Source organism: Cetorhinus maximus, chromosome 5 (genome assembly GCF_964194155.1).
Source record: "Cetorhinus maximus chromosome 5, sCetMax3.hap1.1, whole genome shotgun sequence".
NCBI lineage: Eukaryota > Metazoa > Chordata > Chondrichthyes > Lamniformes > Cetorhinidae > Cetorhinus > Cetorhinus maximus.
In genome coordinates, this window is record NC_135883.1 from 101461741 (window position 1) to 101477135 (window position 15395).

Consider the following 15395-nt stretch of genomic DNA (forward strand, 5'->3'; position numbering starts at 1 on the left):
GTCATCATGATTGGCAAGAAAGCAGTCATCGGCTGCCAATTGTAAGTGATCTGCACCCAGTATGAAACTGCGTTTTCTAATAAAATGAAGTTTCGCTCGGCGAAATCAAGAATTCGTTTGTGAGAAACGATTTAAGAGATGTTGCGACAAGGATATCGATTCGTTTGTCACACTTTTAACCGGTGGCAATGCTTACCCTGAGTTGATATGGGGAAAAGAAACGCTTGAGGAGCAATGTTGATAAAGCTGAAAATATTTTAAAATTAAGTCCATAAACTTCAACCTCGGGATTCGGGGACTGTAGAGATCCTAGAGTGGGCGAATTTATCCTCCTCGTTGACCTTTACAGTGGAAAATGTTACTTCAGTGCGGGGTACGTTTGATGTCAAGAAAACATCTTCTCATTCACGGTACCCACACGATGGTTTGTGTGTGGTTATCTGGCTGATTTTGTCATGCATGTCATTTTGAAGAAACTGCCAAGACTAAAGCCACACAGAAATGACCAAATAAATTTAACTACCAAGTGTCCCAGCATTCGGACGAATATTAGCTGGGAAAACTACAAGGGTAAGAGGGAAGTCTGCATTTTACAACATTTGCAGATTGGGTTACTATATAGTTTAAATCACTTCAGATGACTGGTACAAATTGTATTATCAAAAATGCTCTTGCCAATGCTTAACTGGTTAAGGCAGTGTACAACTGGGATGTATGGACAAAAAGATCTCAGATTGAAAGCCCCCAGAATGTGGTGAGTCAATTTACATCGGATAGCAGCAGACCAGGGCTGGGAAGGGGGAAATCAACCAGGCTTTTCACTTCTAATCAGTCCCCATAGAAACTCCTGCTAAAAGTGAACTTGTGGGGATGTCAAGTGAAAATTGAGTTAAACAGTGCTTTCAGGAGAGGGGGAGGGGGTTATAAGGAAAAGGGGAAGAAAAAGTCCTGATGTTGAAGGGACATAATCACTTCTATAAAGTTAATAAGAACTTTTGATCATCAGAACAACACTCATCTTAGAAAAAAAACTTCATTCATATCAGTAAAAATTCACCATATTGTTTGTAGTTTACAACCTGATAAAAGAGTGCATATTTCTGGAGAAACTTAAAATTCCCTCAATTCCTTACTTTAAATATATTCATAGTGTATTGGTAATGTATTGCTTGTAAGCAAATATAAGTGGAAATTTAGTGCTCCATGCTGTCATTGGGGAGTTGTATTCAGAACGTAGCTGAAGTCAGTTATTGGGTTACAACACTGCAGCCCCAATCCAAACTTCCTTCAAGCCCAACTCCTTGGTTTCAGTATGGAGACATTAAATTTGCGGAAGAGTCATTCATATTGGACTTGCAATGTTAACCCTGTTTCTCTCACCAGAGATGCTGCCAGACCTGCTGAGTTTTTCTAGCACTTTCTGTTTTTATATATTTACTGTTAAAATTATGCTTTGAGCAGCAGGCTTGCACAATTTTTAGTTTTCTTTTTAATTTTAAGATCCCTAATAAAATGTAAAGCTCTTGAAAATATGAAATTGTTGATTTAGTTTTAGTACACAGTGTCATATAATTAATATTTTGCAGCACCAAAAAGCTAATTATTTTCTTTTTTATCTTTTCAATCTACTAATTTGCTGAAAACCTAGAAAATAAAGCTATTTTGGGGTATAATGCCAATTACCATAAGCCTATGAGTTCAATTTTAACAACCTTTCTTCATAACTCAGCCATCTAACATCTGAGATCGACCTAATTACCCTCCATTTCACAGCTACCAGGAATTGGAAGCTCCTCTTGTGCCTTGGTTACCAGGACTGAACATAATATTCAAGCTAGCCCTAGCTGGAGCACCATACAGCTTCAGCATTATAATTTTGGATTTATATTCTACCAAGAGCTTTGCATTCTGTTTGTTTAAATTGTTGCTCTTAAATGACAACATAGACAATTTGCATTTACTACTATACCCAGATCTCTTTCAACTTCTCTCCTCTTGTTAGTCTGAGAGTATCTATTAAATAAGTATCTCATTTTCTCCAATGTGGAAGGCTTCACAGATAATGTTCAGATCCTTAGCTTCTTTGCTCAATTCTAGTGCCCTCCCTAATTTATATTATTTGCTAAATTAACAACTTATTTTGCATTTCTGAAATCATATTCTGAAACAATCCATAACAAAGCACCAAATCCTGGGACAGACCATGCACTTCAACCCTAGCTCAATAACACTCCCCCTACTAGTACTCACAGCTTGAACAACAACAGCCCAGTAAAGTGGGACATTTATAGACATTGGAAGGGACAAATGTTGAAATTATACTTGTTTATCTAATTAACTTCTAACTTTAATTTACTAACTTTGGCTGCTCAAATACCAAGAAATATTTGCTGATGATTGCACAATGTTCAGCACCATTCATGACTCATCAGATACTGAAGCAGTCCATGTCCAAATGCAGCAGGACCTGAACAATATCCAGGCTTGGGCTGACAAGTAGCAAGTAACATTCACACCACACAAGTGCCAGACAATGATCATCTCCAACAAGAGAAAATCTAACCATTGCCCTTTGACATTCAATGGCATTACCATCAATGAATTCCCCCACTATCAACATCCTGGGGGTTACCATGACCAGAAATCGAACTGGACTAGCCATGTAAATACTGTGGCTACAAGAGCAGGAATCTTGTCGCGAGTAACTCACCTCCTGCCTCCCCAAAGCCTGTCCACCATCTACAAGGCACAAGTCAGGAATACGATGGAACTTTCTCCACTTGCCTGGGTGAGTGCAGCTCCAACAACACTCAAGAAGCTTGACACCATCCAGAACAAAGCAGCCCATTTGATTGGCACCCCATCCACAAACATTCATTTCCTCCACCACCAACGCACAGTAGCAGCAGTGTGTACCATCTACAAGATGCATTTCAGGAACTCACCAAGGCTCCTTAGACAGCACCTTCCAAACCCATGACCAGTCCCATCTAGAAGGACAAGGGCAGCAAACTTATGGGAACTCCACGCACCATCCTGACTTGGAAACATATCACTGTTCATTCACTGTTGCTGGGTCAAAATCCTGGAACTCCCTCCCTAACAGCACTGTGGGTGTACCTACACCACAGCGACTACAGCGGTTCAAGACCTTCTGAAGGACAGTTAGGAATGGGCAATAAATGCTGGCCTAGCCAGTGATACCCACATCTCAGGAATGAACATTAAAAAAATGAACCTGCTTATCCAATACCTTTAGACTGGTTTGACCTGATAATAAGTTATTTGATTGACTAACTATGTGAAAGTTGAGACAGTGCAAATTTAAATTAACCAGCAAGAGAGTAGTCAGAGACGAATCATACGTGAGAATTGAATAAAGGGAGAGTTTAGCCTCAAGGAAATTTTCAAACTTTAGGTACAGTCTGACTAAAGTTATACTTAAGGGGATAAATCACTGGTGTTGTGTTGGATTTGACTAATGTCTCTGCAAATTCTCGAAATTCCCTTTGCAGGACCTATTTCTTCCTGTGTTATTGACTCCAGCAAAAATGACAACTTCTGATTTCCCTTTCTCTTCAACATAATTTTCACCCACTCAGTCTGGAAGCTGCATATCCCTTAGCTACAGCATCAAAGAATTTCTGCAGAAAGATATACAGCCCACTAACTATGCTTTTCCTGGAATAGTGAAAGTCATCCACACTCTTCCCAGAAGGAAAAAACAGTTTGGACTAGTATTCTTATTTCCCAGCTATTGCAGTTTTTTCCTTCTAGGTTAACTTCTCTGCCCTAGAGGCACTACCATGATGCAACAGATGGCATGCCTTGCACCCATCAGTTTGCAATCCACAAGCATGTATGACAACAAGTAGTAATTATATAACAGCATTAGCATTGTTATGAAATCCATTTTTTCTGTGCCCCTGTGTGCTATGTTAGCATATTATGGAGATTGTGACATTTAAGGTACAGGGTGCTCCACTGCTTGTTAGTTGGCTGGACAGCCGGTTTGTGATGCAGAGTGATGCCAACGGCACGGATTCAATTTCCATACGACTGAGATCCTCAACCTTGCTTCTTGCCTGAGGTGTGGTGACCCTCAGGTTAAACTCACCACCAGCCATCTCTCCCTAATGAGAGAACAGCCTATGATCCTCTGGGATTACGGCGACATTTGTTCCTGCCTAGTAACAAGGGTAGGACCCTCTTGGAGTGTTTTGACAGATCACCAGATCAGTTTAAGGGTCAGTGAACAATCAGTTTCAGTCAGTTAGTCAGCTTTAGTCTGAAGAGAAGTGTCCCAGGGAGAGAGAGAGAGGTGGGGGGGGCGGGGAGGGGGACAAGGCAGGGAGATGTCTCAAAAGGAAGCATCAGGTAAAGGACAAAGACAGGGAACAGAAACAGTTACCAGTCCAGTTAAGAAAAAAAGAAAGGAGCAGAGAAATAGGCTTCAAGCTAGAGAAAGGGCTGCTAGGGCAAAGGTGCACCTTTGGAGCAGTAGCATTCTGCTTGGTACAGCTGAAGAGCTGAAATTGTGCTTGTGAGTTGATGTTTGAGTGTACTCAGAAATCCAGAGCAATGGAATCTCAGAAGACGAGATCGAAACCCTACTAGGTGGGCTGTCGTTGAAGCCGTTCAAGTGATTTTTGGAGAGAATTCCAGGGTGAGATCTTCAAAGGTGAAGAGAGATGGAGTTTCAATGAGATTGGTTGACTCACAGTGTGACTAATGTCTGGGTGGGTTGTTGAGAAATCCATGGAATCTGCTTTTGTCACATTTGGCATTTATTGTGTAGAGTGGTATGTTCGACCACAGTTGGCTTGTTAATTCACATGTGCCTCATTCTTATCCCGAATGCTAGAGTATAAGATAGATATTGTAAATTGTTTTTACCTTTCTGACCTTGTATAATAAAGTTTATTTTTGTTTGTTCAAAACCCGTGGAGTCTTGCAGCTGTCTTCACTGAGTAAACACCTTGAATCTCAAACTTTGTCTACTTTAAACAAAACGTTATTGGTCCCTAACCTGATCTCACCAACATCTTGGGGTCTGGCCAAGGATCGTAACAACATAATAATACGTCCCAAGACACTTCATAGAACCATTATAAAGCAAAACTTGGCCCTGAGCCACATAAGGAAATATTAGGGTAGATGACCAAAAACTTGCTCAAAAAGTTTGTTTTAAGGAGTGTCCTAAAGGAGGATAACAAAGTAAGGAGCCAGAGAGATTATGGAAGAAATTCCAGAGCTTAGGGCCTTAACAACTGAATACTTGGCTACCAATGGTGGAGCAATTGAAATCAGCAATGGTCAAGAGGCCAGAATTAGAGCAGATATCTCGGAGGGTTGTGGATCTTAAGATTAAGAGATAGGGCGGGACAATGCCATGGAGGAATGTGAAGTCAAGTTTGAGAATTTTAAGATTGAGTCATTGATTAACTGGTGCAAGTTTAGGTCAGTGAGCACAGGGGTGATAGGTGAATGGGACTTAGCGAAGGTTAGGACATGGGCAGCAGAGTTTTAGATGATCGAAAGTTTACAGAGGGTAGGAGATGGGACGCCCAGGAATGGATTGGAATAGTCAGGATTAGGTTAACAAAGTACGAGAGTTTCAGCAGCACATTAGCTGAGGCAGAGACAGAATTGAGTGATGCTGTGGGGGTGAATGTAGGCACACTTAGTGATGGTATCATAAATGTTGGAAGCTCATCCTGGGGTCAGTTATGACATCATGATTGGAAACAGTCTAGTTCAACCTCAGTCATCAGGGAGAGGGCTGGATTGTTTGGATGAGAATAAACTTTATCATCAGGTCTGAAGACAATTGGTTTGTTCATCCCAATATTTAGTTAGAGGAAATTTCTGATCATCCAGTACTTGAATTCAGACAAGTAGTCTGATAAATCAGAGACAGTGGAAGAGTCACAAGAAGTGATGGTGAGTTAGAGCTGGGTGTCGCCAGAGTACATATGAAAACTGATGCTATGCTACTGGATGCTGTTGCATGGGAGTAGCATGTAGATGTGATATAAGAGGAGACCAAAGGAAGGTCCTTGGGGGACATGAGAGGTAATGGTAGTAGGAGGGGAAACCATTTCAGGTGGTTCTCTGGCTATGGTAAGGAGGTAAGAATGGAACCTGTTGAGTGCAGTCCCACCTCGTTTGACAATGGTGGTGAAACAAAGGAGGATGGTGACGTCAACTGTGACAATAGTTATGAACAGGTCAAGAGGGACAAGGAGAGATAGTTTACTTTTACAATGTCACATAGGGTGTAATTTGTGTCTTTGAAAAAAGTTGTTTTGACACTGTGGCTGGGGCATAAATGTGATTGGAGAGATTCAAACATGGAGTTCAGGTTAAGGTGGACTTAGCTTTGAGAGACAAACAGTCCACTGATTCCTTTTTTGCCCAAACTATCAGTTACCTTCATAATGAATGCTAACAATCAAAATGAACATAGCAACATAGGAACAAGAGTATGCCATTCAGCCCATCAAGCCTGCTCTGCCATTAAATACAATCATGGCTGACTGTCCACTTCAATATCTTTTTCCCACACTACCCCTTTACATCATTGTTATCTAGAAATCTGTCAATCTCTGCTTTAAGCATACTCAATGACTGAGCTTTCACAGTCCTCTGGGGTAGAGAATTCCAAAGATTCACCACCCTCTGAGTAAAAGATTTCTCCTCATCTTGGTCCTAAGTGGCTGCCTTATATTTTGAAATTGTGTCCCCTGGTTCTAGACTCCCTAACCAGGGGAAACATCTTACCTGCATCTAGCCTGTCTATCCCTTTAATTATTTTGTAGATTTCGATGAGATCATCTCTCATTCTTCTAAACTCTAAAAAATACAGGCCCAGTTTTCCCAATCTTTCTTCATAGGACAGCCCCACCATCATGGGAACAAGTCTAGTGAACATTCATTGCATTCCCTCTATGGCAATAATATCCTTCCTAAGGTAAGGAAACCAAAACTGTACACAGTACTCCAGGTGTGGTCTAACCAAGGTTCTATACAATTGAAGCAAAACTTAGCTACTCCTGTACTCAAATCCTCTTGCTGTAAAGGCTAACACACCACTAGCCTTCCTAATTGCACCTGCATGTTGGCTTTCAGTGACTTATTGACGAGGACATCCAAGGTTCCTTTGGGCATCTACAGTTTCTAATCCCTTACCTATTAAGAAATACTCTGCACATCTGTTCACCCTACCAAAGTGGATAACCTCACATTTTCCCACATTATATTCTATCTGACATGTTCTTGCCCACTCACTAAGTCTGTCCAAATCCTCTTGAAGTCACTTTGCATCTTCCTCACAACACACGCTGCCACCTAGCTTTTTGTCATCCGCGAATTTTGACCCCACATCTGAATCATTGATACATATTATGAACAGCTGGGGCCAAAGTATTGATCCTTGTAGAAACCCTCTAGTACAGCCTGCCGACGTGAGAGTGATACTTTTACTTTCTGTTTCTGCCTGTTAGCCAGTCCTTAATCCATGCCAATATATTACCTCCCAATTCATGTGCTTTAATTTTGCTAACCAACCTCTTGTGGGGGACTTTATCAAAAGCCTTCTGAAAATCCAAGTATACTACATCCACCAGCTACCCTTTATCAATTATGTTAGTAACATCCTCAAAAAATTCCAACAGGTTCGTCAAACATGATTTCCCATTCATAAATCCATGTTGACTATGCCCAATCAGATCATGATTATCCAAGTGTCCATTTATCACATAATTTATAATAGATTCTAGCATTTTCCCTTCTATTGATATAAGGCTAACAGGTCTGTAGCTCCCTGTTTGCCCTCTCCCTTCATTCTTAAATAGTGAGGTGACATTTGCTATCTTCCAATCTGCAGGAACCATTCCAGAATCTGTACAATTTTGGAAGATGATGACCAATGCATCCATTATCTCCATAATCATCTCTTTCATCATTCTGGGATGTAGAATATCAGTCCCATTAATTTCTCCAATACAACCTTCTTACTAGTAATAATTACCTTCAATTCCTCATTTTCCCCAAGCCATTGGATCTCTAATTCTGGGAGATTTCTTGTATCTTCCTCAGTGTTATTTTTCCCTGTTCCCTATTATAAATTCTCCTGACTCTGCCTATAATGGACCCACATTTGTCTTACCAAAACATTTCCTTTTTACGTACCTATAGAAGTCTTTGCTGTCTGCTTTTATGTTTTTTGCTAGTTTACATTCATATTCTACTCTCCCTCTCTTTATCAGTTTCTTGCTACTCCTTTACTGTATTCTAAAATGCTCCAATCCGCAGGTTTACTATATTTTTGGCAACCTTATTGGTCGTTTCTTTTAATCTTTTACAATCCTTAACTTCCTTTGTTAGCCACGGGTGACTGACTTTTCTTTTTGGGTTTTTGTACCTTGAAGGAATGTACAGTTGCTGTAAACTATGTAGTAATTCTTTAAAGACTATTCATTGCCTATGTACCATCATACTTTTTAATGTATTTTCCCAATCTACCACATCCAATTTGCCCATCAAATCTTCATATTTACCTTTGTTCAAATTTAACCTGGCTTCAGATTGAACTACCTCACTTTCAAACATAATGTAAAATTCTATCATATTACGGTCACTCAGCCCCAAAGGTTCTTTTACAATAAGATTATTAATTAACCCTTTTTTTTTACATAATATTATAGTTCTAAGTGACCTGTTCTCTAGTCAGTTCCTCAACATACTACCCTAGAAAACCATCCCTAACACACTCTAGAAACTCGCCCTCCACAGCATTAGTGCTCATTAGGTTTACCCATAGCAGATTGAAGTCACCCATGACTATTGTATTACTCATGCTACATGCTTTTCTAATCTCCTGATTAATATCTACAACACTACAAAGGCTCTGAGATTCTGAGATTTGCTGCAGTAGCTGGTTTTCTACAAGTGCAGGCTGTTATACATCACATACCAGGGCACCCAATAATCAGTCAGCATCCTTCATCAAAAGAAAAAGCTGTCACTGAATCAATATGCAGTTAGTAAGGATCACCATCAGAATCATGGAAGGCTGTAGTCGGTTATTATTATGTAATAATGCCTTTTTGCTATGATAGTCAATCATCCTTCTTACTCCATCCACTTCAGAACACCAGGTGAAGATGCAGCCAGAAGCATGGGACCACGAGAACAATCATCAACCATAGTTCTAGACGTTCATGTGGTACCGACCCCAGAATGTCTCCTGGGCTGTGCCTGTTGTACTGCATCTTGCACAATATTGCTAGCAAAGCAGTGTGCCATGGAGATCTTCCCCTCATCTGACGAGAAGGCTCAAGTGAAGATGAGGAAGAAGTTGAAGTGGGAGGCCAAAGATACCAGCTTGAAGCCAGAACTGCTTGGAAAGAGCTGGTAGATGCATCCGTGTAGATCTCAAACCTTCTTCAATCATGTCTGCATTCAAGTCCTCAGTATCTCTTACACTAGTTCTTCCACCCTGCAATAAAGGACCCAAAACTGAGCCAATCATATATGTGACATCCTGACACTACTGGCCTATAACTTGCTATGAAACATCACTGCAACAAATGTTGACCTTGCCAGCAATGCTTACATACATGGTTCTTTGCTGATTTTTCAATACTTTATATAGTTGTAATTGTGGAAAAGTAGAATTCTTTTGGAGACCTGTTTGCTTTATGTTCCTGAATTGGTTTTGCTTCTCTCCCTTGCATTGTGAGCCATTTTGACCTGCAGAGAGAAAGGAAAAGAGCTTGAACGTGGGTGCCAAAAGAGGTGCGCATAAACGTGGGCCTTCTTCATACAGGCTGCATCTTGAGAGAGGAATAGAAATTTGTGAATTCCTGATTAGAATGAGAAATAAGGTTGTACAGTGTCCACTTACGATTGATAAAGAAGCATGTGGGGAAGGGGGAGGAAAATGTTCAGAGTGCTGGGTGGTGGTTTTGGGGGTGTAATGTTGATCAATAGAGATAGAAAGTCAAACATCTCTGTCTTTATCAGAGGTCATTCCTTTCCACACTGAGTGTATCACCAATGCACTGTCTAACCCACCTGGGGTGCCAATCTTTGTGCTGCTGTCTGGGAGGGATGGGACAAGCAATAGAGTTCTTTGAGAGGATTATCCTTCTCTCAGTCCTCATTCACTGGGTTCAAATATTCAGAAGGACCTAGAAAAGGGGGAAAGAGATAACAGATGGTATGGTACTGTTAAGCAACACATAGTAGCAGAGGAATGACATCACTTTGTAGTATAAAGTTGTCAAGCTGCATGAATGAATGATTGCTTGAAATCAAATGAAGATTACAAACATCTTCTCAATACTGCCTCCAGCCTAAGCTATTTTGCCTCTCCACTTCTATCTGTTTCGCTAAAAAAAACTTTTCAAAAGCTACCTTCCTCAATCATACTTCTAAATTTAACTCCTTCACACTGGCATTCTGTTCCTCTTGATATTTCTATGTAAATTACCATAAGATATTTTGTTAATTAAATGTTTTTGTTGCCATTGTAACAAAGAAGGAGGCAATGCTGGATCTAGATCAAGAAAATGAAGTGGACCCAAGTAGGTGATTATTTAGGAAACATAACCATAACTCATGGTTCAATATACAGATTGCAGGTGGAGAGGACTATCAAACATAAAGATACATGGAAGAAAAAGAAAACAAATTTCAACATGATTAAAAAATACAAAACAATCCCAGATAAATTGATAAGAACATGACCAATAAGATTTCGGACAAACAGTGAGAAACTTTCAAACAACTGATGACCAGGGCACAAATTAAACATATTCACACAAGAAGGAAGGAGGGTTCAACCAAACCATAAGTTCCATGGATGAGAAGACACCTTAAGTTTAAAAAGAATCAACTTATAGGTATGTAACAAATTTTTATGAAAGAAAATCAGAGAGAGTATAAATAGTATAGATGAGAAGCAATAAAGAAATTAGAAAGGTTTAAAGAGGTGTTACAAGTTCAAGTCTGGTATAGGTACTCCTTTTGGTTCAGTGGTATTAGTCATTCCTCTAGGTGTCTTACCTTTACGAGAGCTGATTCTCGCTGCCTGATATTTACTAGTGCAATATCATGACATGGGAAACCCCTTGTGACATAAATTGAATGTCTTTTCCACATGTATTCCTTCAATCTCTCCAAAGGCAGATCGAGCAAACAATTGGTGTGATGACACTTGATATGGAAAGTTAAATGCTTTATTTCCCATCAAATGAATATACAGAACAACTATAATTGAATTCACTTATTTTCATCAATACTACTTGTCTTTAAAAAAGCTTAAGAGCAATGGACATGCTATCCACATCTCAGTGGGTCATCTTGCTTGATATAACTGCAGGTTTTTTGACAAAGAAAGTGATTGAAAGATTGGAATAAATATGAGAAAAGGAAGTAAAGATATCTCAGTGGAGTCTGAGATGGTGGCCTCTTCTCCGTAGCTTCCCACTAGGATTTGGCTAGGGGAGAAGAATGGAAGGAGAGGGAGTAATCTGAGTGCAAAAAACCTACACAATCAAAGTGTTTGGGTGAGTTTTCTTCTAAGGCACCAGTTCCATTATTACTGACAGCATCAGTTTGTCCTGTCTTGTCATAAGGCAGTCGGCACTTGAGAGAGGCCTCTACCTCACACTTGCTGCAAGTCTCATTACTGCTAAGTACTCAACTAGACAATTGGTGTTATGATCTGGAAAGCACTATTTGAAAGGGTGGTGGAAACAAATTCAATAACTTTCAAAAGGGAATTGGATAATACTTGAAAAGAAAAGAAAAATGGCAGGACTTTGGGGAAAGAGTGGGGGAGTGGGACTAATTGGATTTTTTAAAGGTTTATTGATTTACAGAATGTGGGCATTGCTGATAAAGCCAGCATTTATTTCCCATCCCTACTTTTCCTTGAAAAAGTGGTGGTGAACCATCTTTTTGAACTGCTGCAGTCCTTGTGCTGAGGGTACTTAGGGAGGGAGTTCCAAGATCTTGTCTCAGCAACCATGAAGTAAAAGTGATAAATTTTCAAGTCAGGATGGTGTGTGACCTGAGGGAAACTTGCAGGTAGTGTTGTTTCCAAATGCCTGCTGCCCTTGTCCTTCTAAATGCTGGAAGTTGAGTGTATGGAAGATGCTGTTGAAGAAGCCTTGGCAAGTTGCTGCAGTGCATTGTGCAGATTGTGCACACTACAGACAGGGAGCTGGTGGATGGAGTGATTGTTTAAGGTTAGGGTTAGGTTTAGGATTGCTTTGTTCTGGATAATATTCAGCGTCTTTGGGAACAATTTTCCCCTACAGTTGAAAGAGCGCATTCATCTCCCTGAGGCTAAGTGCTGCCTCAGGGAGATCGGCTCCGAATTAAAATTTGCAATACAAATGATAGAAAAATCTCCCTGACATGTCCCCTCATGTGATACTATCACATGAGTTGGGACATGTCGATAACATTAACTGAAACCTTTATTAAAAATTTAAATACCCTCATGGAACCTCATCCCACCCATGGATGAGGTTTCATGCTTTTTCTGAAGCCTGCCAGGGCTCCTGGCCTGCCTGCCAACCTTAAGGTTGGACAGGCATGTCCATTAATGATTTTAATTAGTTTCTCAATGGCCTCAATAGGCTGTTGACAGGTCAGCGGGCACACAGCTGACTTGGCTGCGCCCCCGCAGACCTGAAAATGGAAATGACGCAAGGTGACGTTGGGAGTTCCACCCGACGTCATCCCGCATCGTTTAACGCGTTGGCGAGCGGGCCCCGTCCCCGCTTGCCGACCGGAAGATCGTGTCCTTTGACTTTTGTTGGAACTCCACTCAAGTAACTGAAGGATATTCCATTGCGTGATTAACTTGTTCTTTGTAAATGGCGGAAAGACTTTGGGGATTTAGGAGTGAGTTAATCACCACAGGGTTCCCAGCCTTTCACACACTCTTGGAGCCTTAGTATTTATGTGGTTGGTTTAGTTAAGCTTCTGGTCAGTGGTAATCTCCCGGATGTTGAAGGTGGGGGAATTCAGCGATGGTAATGCCATTAAATGTCAAGGGGAAGTGTTTAGACTCTCTCTTGTTGGAGATGATCATTGTCTGGCACTTGTGCGGCGTGAATGTTATTTGCCACTTTTCAGCCTAAGCTTCAATGTTTCCCAGGTCTTTCTACATGCCGACACAGATTGTTTTATCTGAGGAATTGTGAATAGAGCTAAGACTGTGAACAAAGCTGCTGAAGATGGTTGCTACCAGAAATTCAATCATGGCTGGTAAGTTTCTCAACCCCATTCTTCCACCTGCTCCCCGTAACCTTTGATCCCCTTACCAATCAAGAACCTATCTATCTCGGTCTTAAATACACTCAATGACCTGGCCTCCACAGCCTTCTGTGGCAATGAATTCCATAGATTCACCACTCTCTGGCTAAAGAAGTTTCTCCTCATCTCTGTTCTAAAAGGTCTTCCCTTTACTCTGAGGCTGTGCCCTCGGGTCCTAGTCTCTCCTACTAATGGAAGCATCTTACCCACGTCCACTCTATCCAGGCCTTTCAGTATTCTGTAAGTTCAATCAGATTCCCCCTCATCCTTCTAAACTCCATATATAGCAGCGATGTTATAGCGCTGAGATGATTGGCCTCCAACGACCATAACTATTTTCCTTTGTGGTAGGTATGACTCCTGCCAGTGGAGAGTTTTCCCTCTGATTCCCATTGACTTAAATTTTACAAGGGCTCCTTGATGCTACACTTGGACAAACGCTGTCTTGATATCAAGGGCAGTTACTCTCATCTCACCTTATGAATTTAGCTCTTTTGTTCATGTTTGGACTAAGGCTGTAATGAAATCAGTCGCCAAATGGCCCTAGCGAAAAACAAACTGAACATCACTCGGCAGGATGTATCTGGGAAACTTTCCATTTTGATGCCAGAATTGTAGCTGTACTGGAACAGCTTTGTTAGAGAAGTGGCTAGTTCTAGAGCATAGGACTTCAGCATTACAACAAGGATATTGTCAAGGCCCATAGCCTTTGCTGTACCCAATGCCTTCAGCATACTTGATATCACACGGAATGAACTGAATTGGTTGAAAGCTGGTATCTATGATCTTGGGAACCTCAAAGGGAGGCCAAGGTGGATCTTCTTGTTGAAGATGGTTGTGAATGCTTCATCATGTTTAAGTGGTTGAGTTTCTGAAGGTTATTATAAAGAATAAAATGTAATTGTCCCTTTGAAAGACTTGAGTTAATAAAGATAAAGGCAATCCTGCCTGACAAATATATTGGAATTGTTTGAGAAAATAATTGAATAAGATAATAAAAGAAACACATATTATAATTCTGGACTTTTTACATTCCCTGATTTCAATTTCCTATCATTGATAAAATGCCACATATCAATCCATGAATTACTATTATGCAGTATCACACATCAGCGCCTGGTGAACATTTTCCTTTATACTGCTCATTCCAGTATACCCCAGAAGTTGATCTGTGCTGGCAGCTGGCTCAGATTTGATGCAGGGATCTATCCCTGTGGTTAGTCCCAAGACCCACCCGATAATGTCTCATTTACATCAAGCCAATGCCAGCTCGGTCACCCCAAGCTGCCTGCTTGGCCATAATGAAAAAATAAAACCCACCACAAGCTAAACTTTCCAAACCAAATTTATAAATCAAAGTATGCCATATTGCACATAAACAAAAGCTAATTATTCCTGTGCATTCTTTTACTGCCTGTCATCCGCGTGCCTTTGCCTTCCTGGTGCTCCTAGGCAGTGCTGCCGCAGTGGCTGTAGCATGACTTTGAATGAGGGTGAGGTGACTGCAGATGGTCTTGGAAGGTGACCTCAAGTAGGTCTGGTTCTAGAAGGCACAGCTTCAGACTGGGGCATCTTAGCATGGGTGGCAGCCCTGTGGGTTGGCTGGCTGACAGGGAACAACAAGTGCATTGAAGGGGCAACGGGGGTGGGCTTATAATGACAGTATGTTTATGCTCAATGGTGCCTTTACCATTCTCCTGGGATGGTGCCTCAGCAATTTTAGTAATCTGTCGGAAGACTGCAGTGACACACGGAAAGCATCTTTGAACACTGGTGGCCATGATGGCAGCAATCTGAGAAACCGGGTGTTTGCAGCACCCGGGCGTTGGATGGCTAATACATATGTTGTGTCAGTTGTGCTTCCGTTGGTAGCACTCTTGCTTCTCAGTCCGAAGGTTGTGGGTTCAAGTCCCACTCCAAGACATAAGAACAAAAATCAAAAACTGATCCTCTGGCACAGTACTGATGGCAGAGGTGCTGTCTTTCCTTTTGGATGTGATGTTAAACTGAGCCCCATCTGCCATCTCAATAGGATGTGAAATTTTTCACGGCACTAG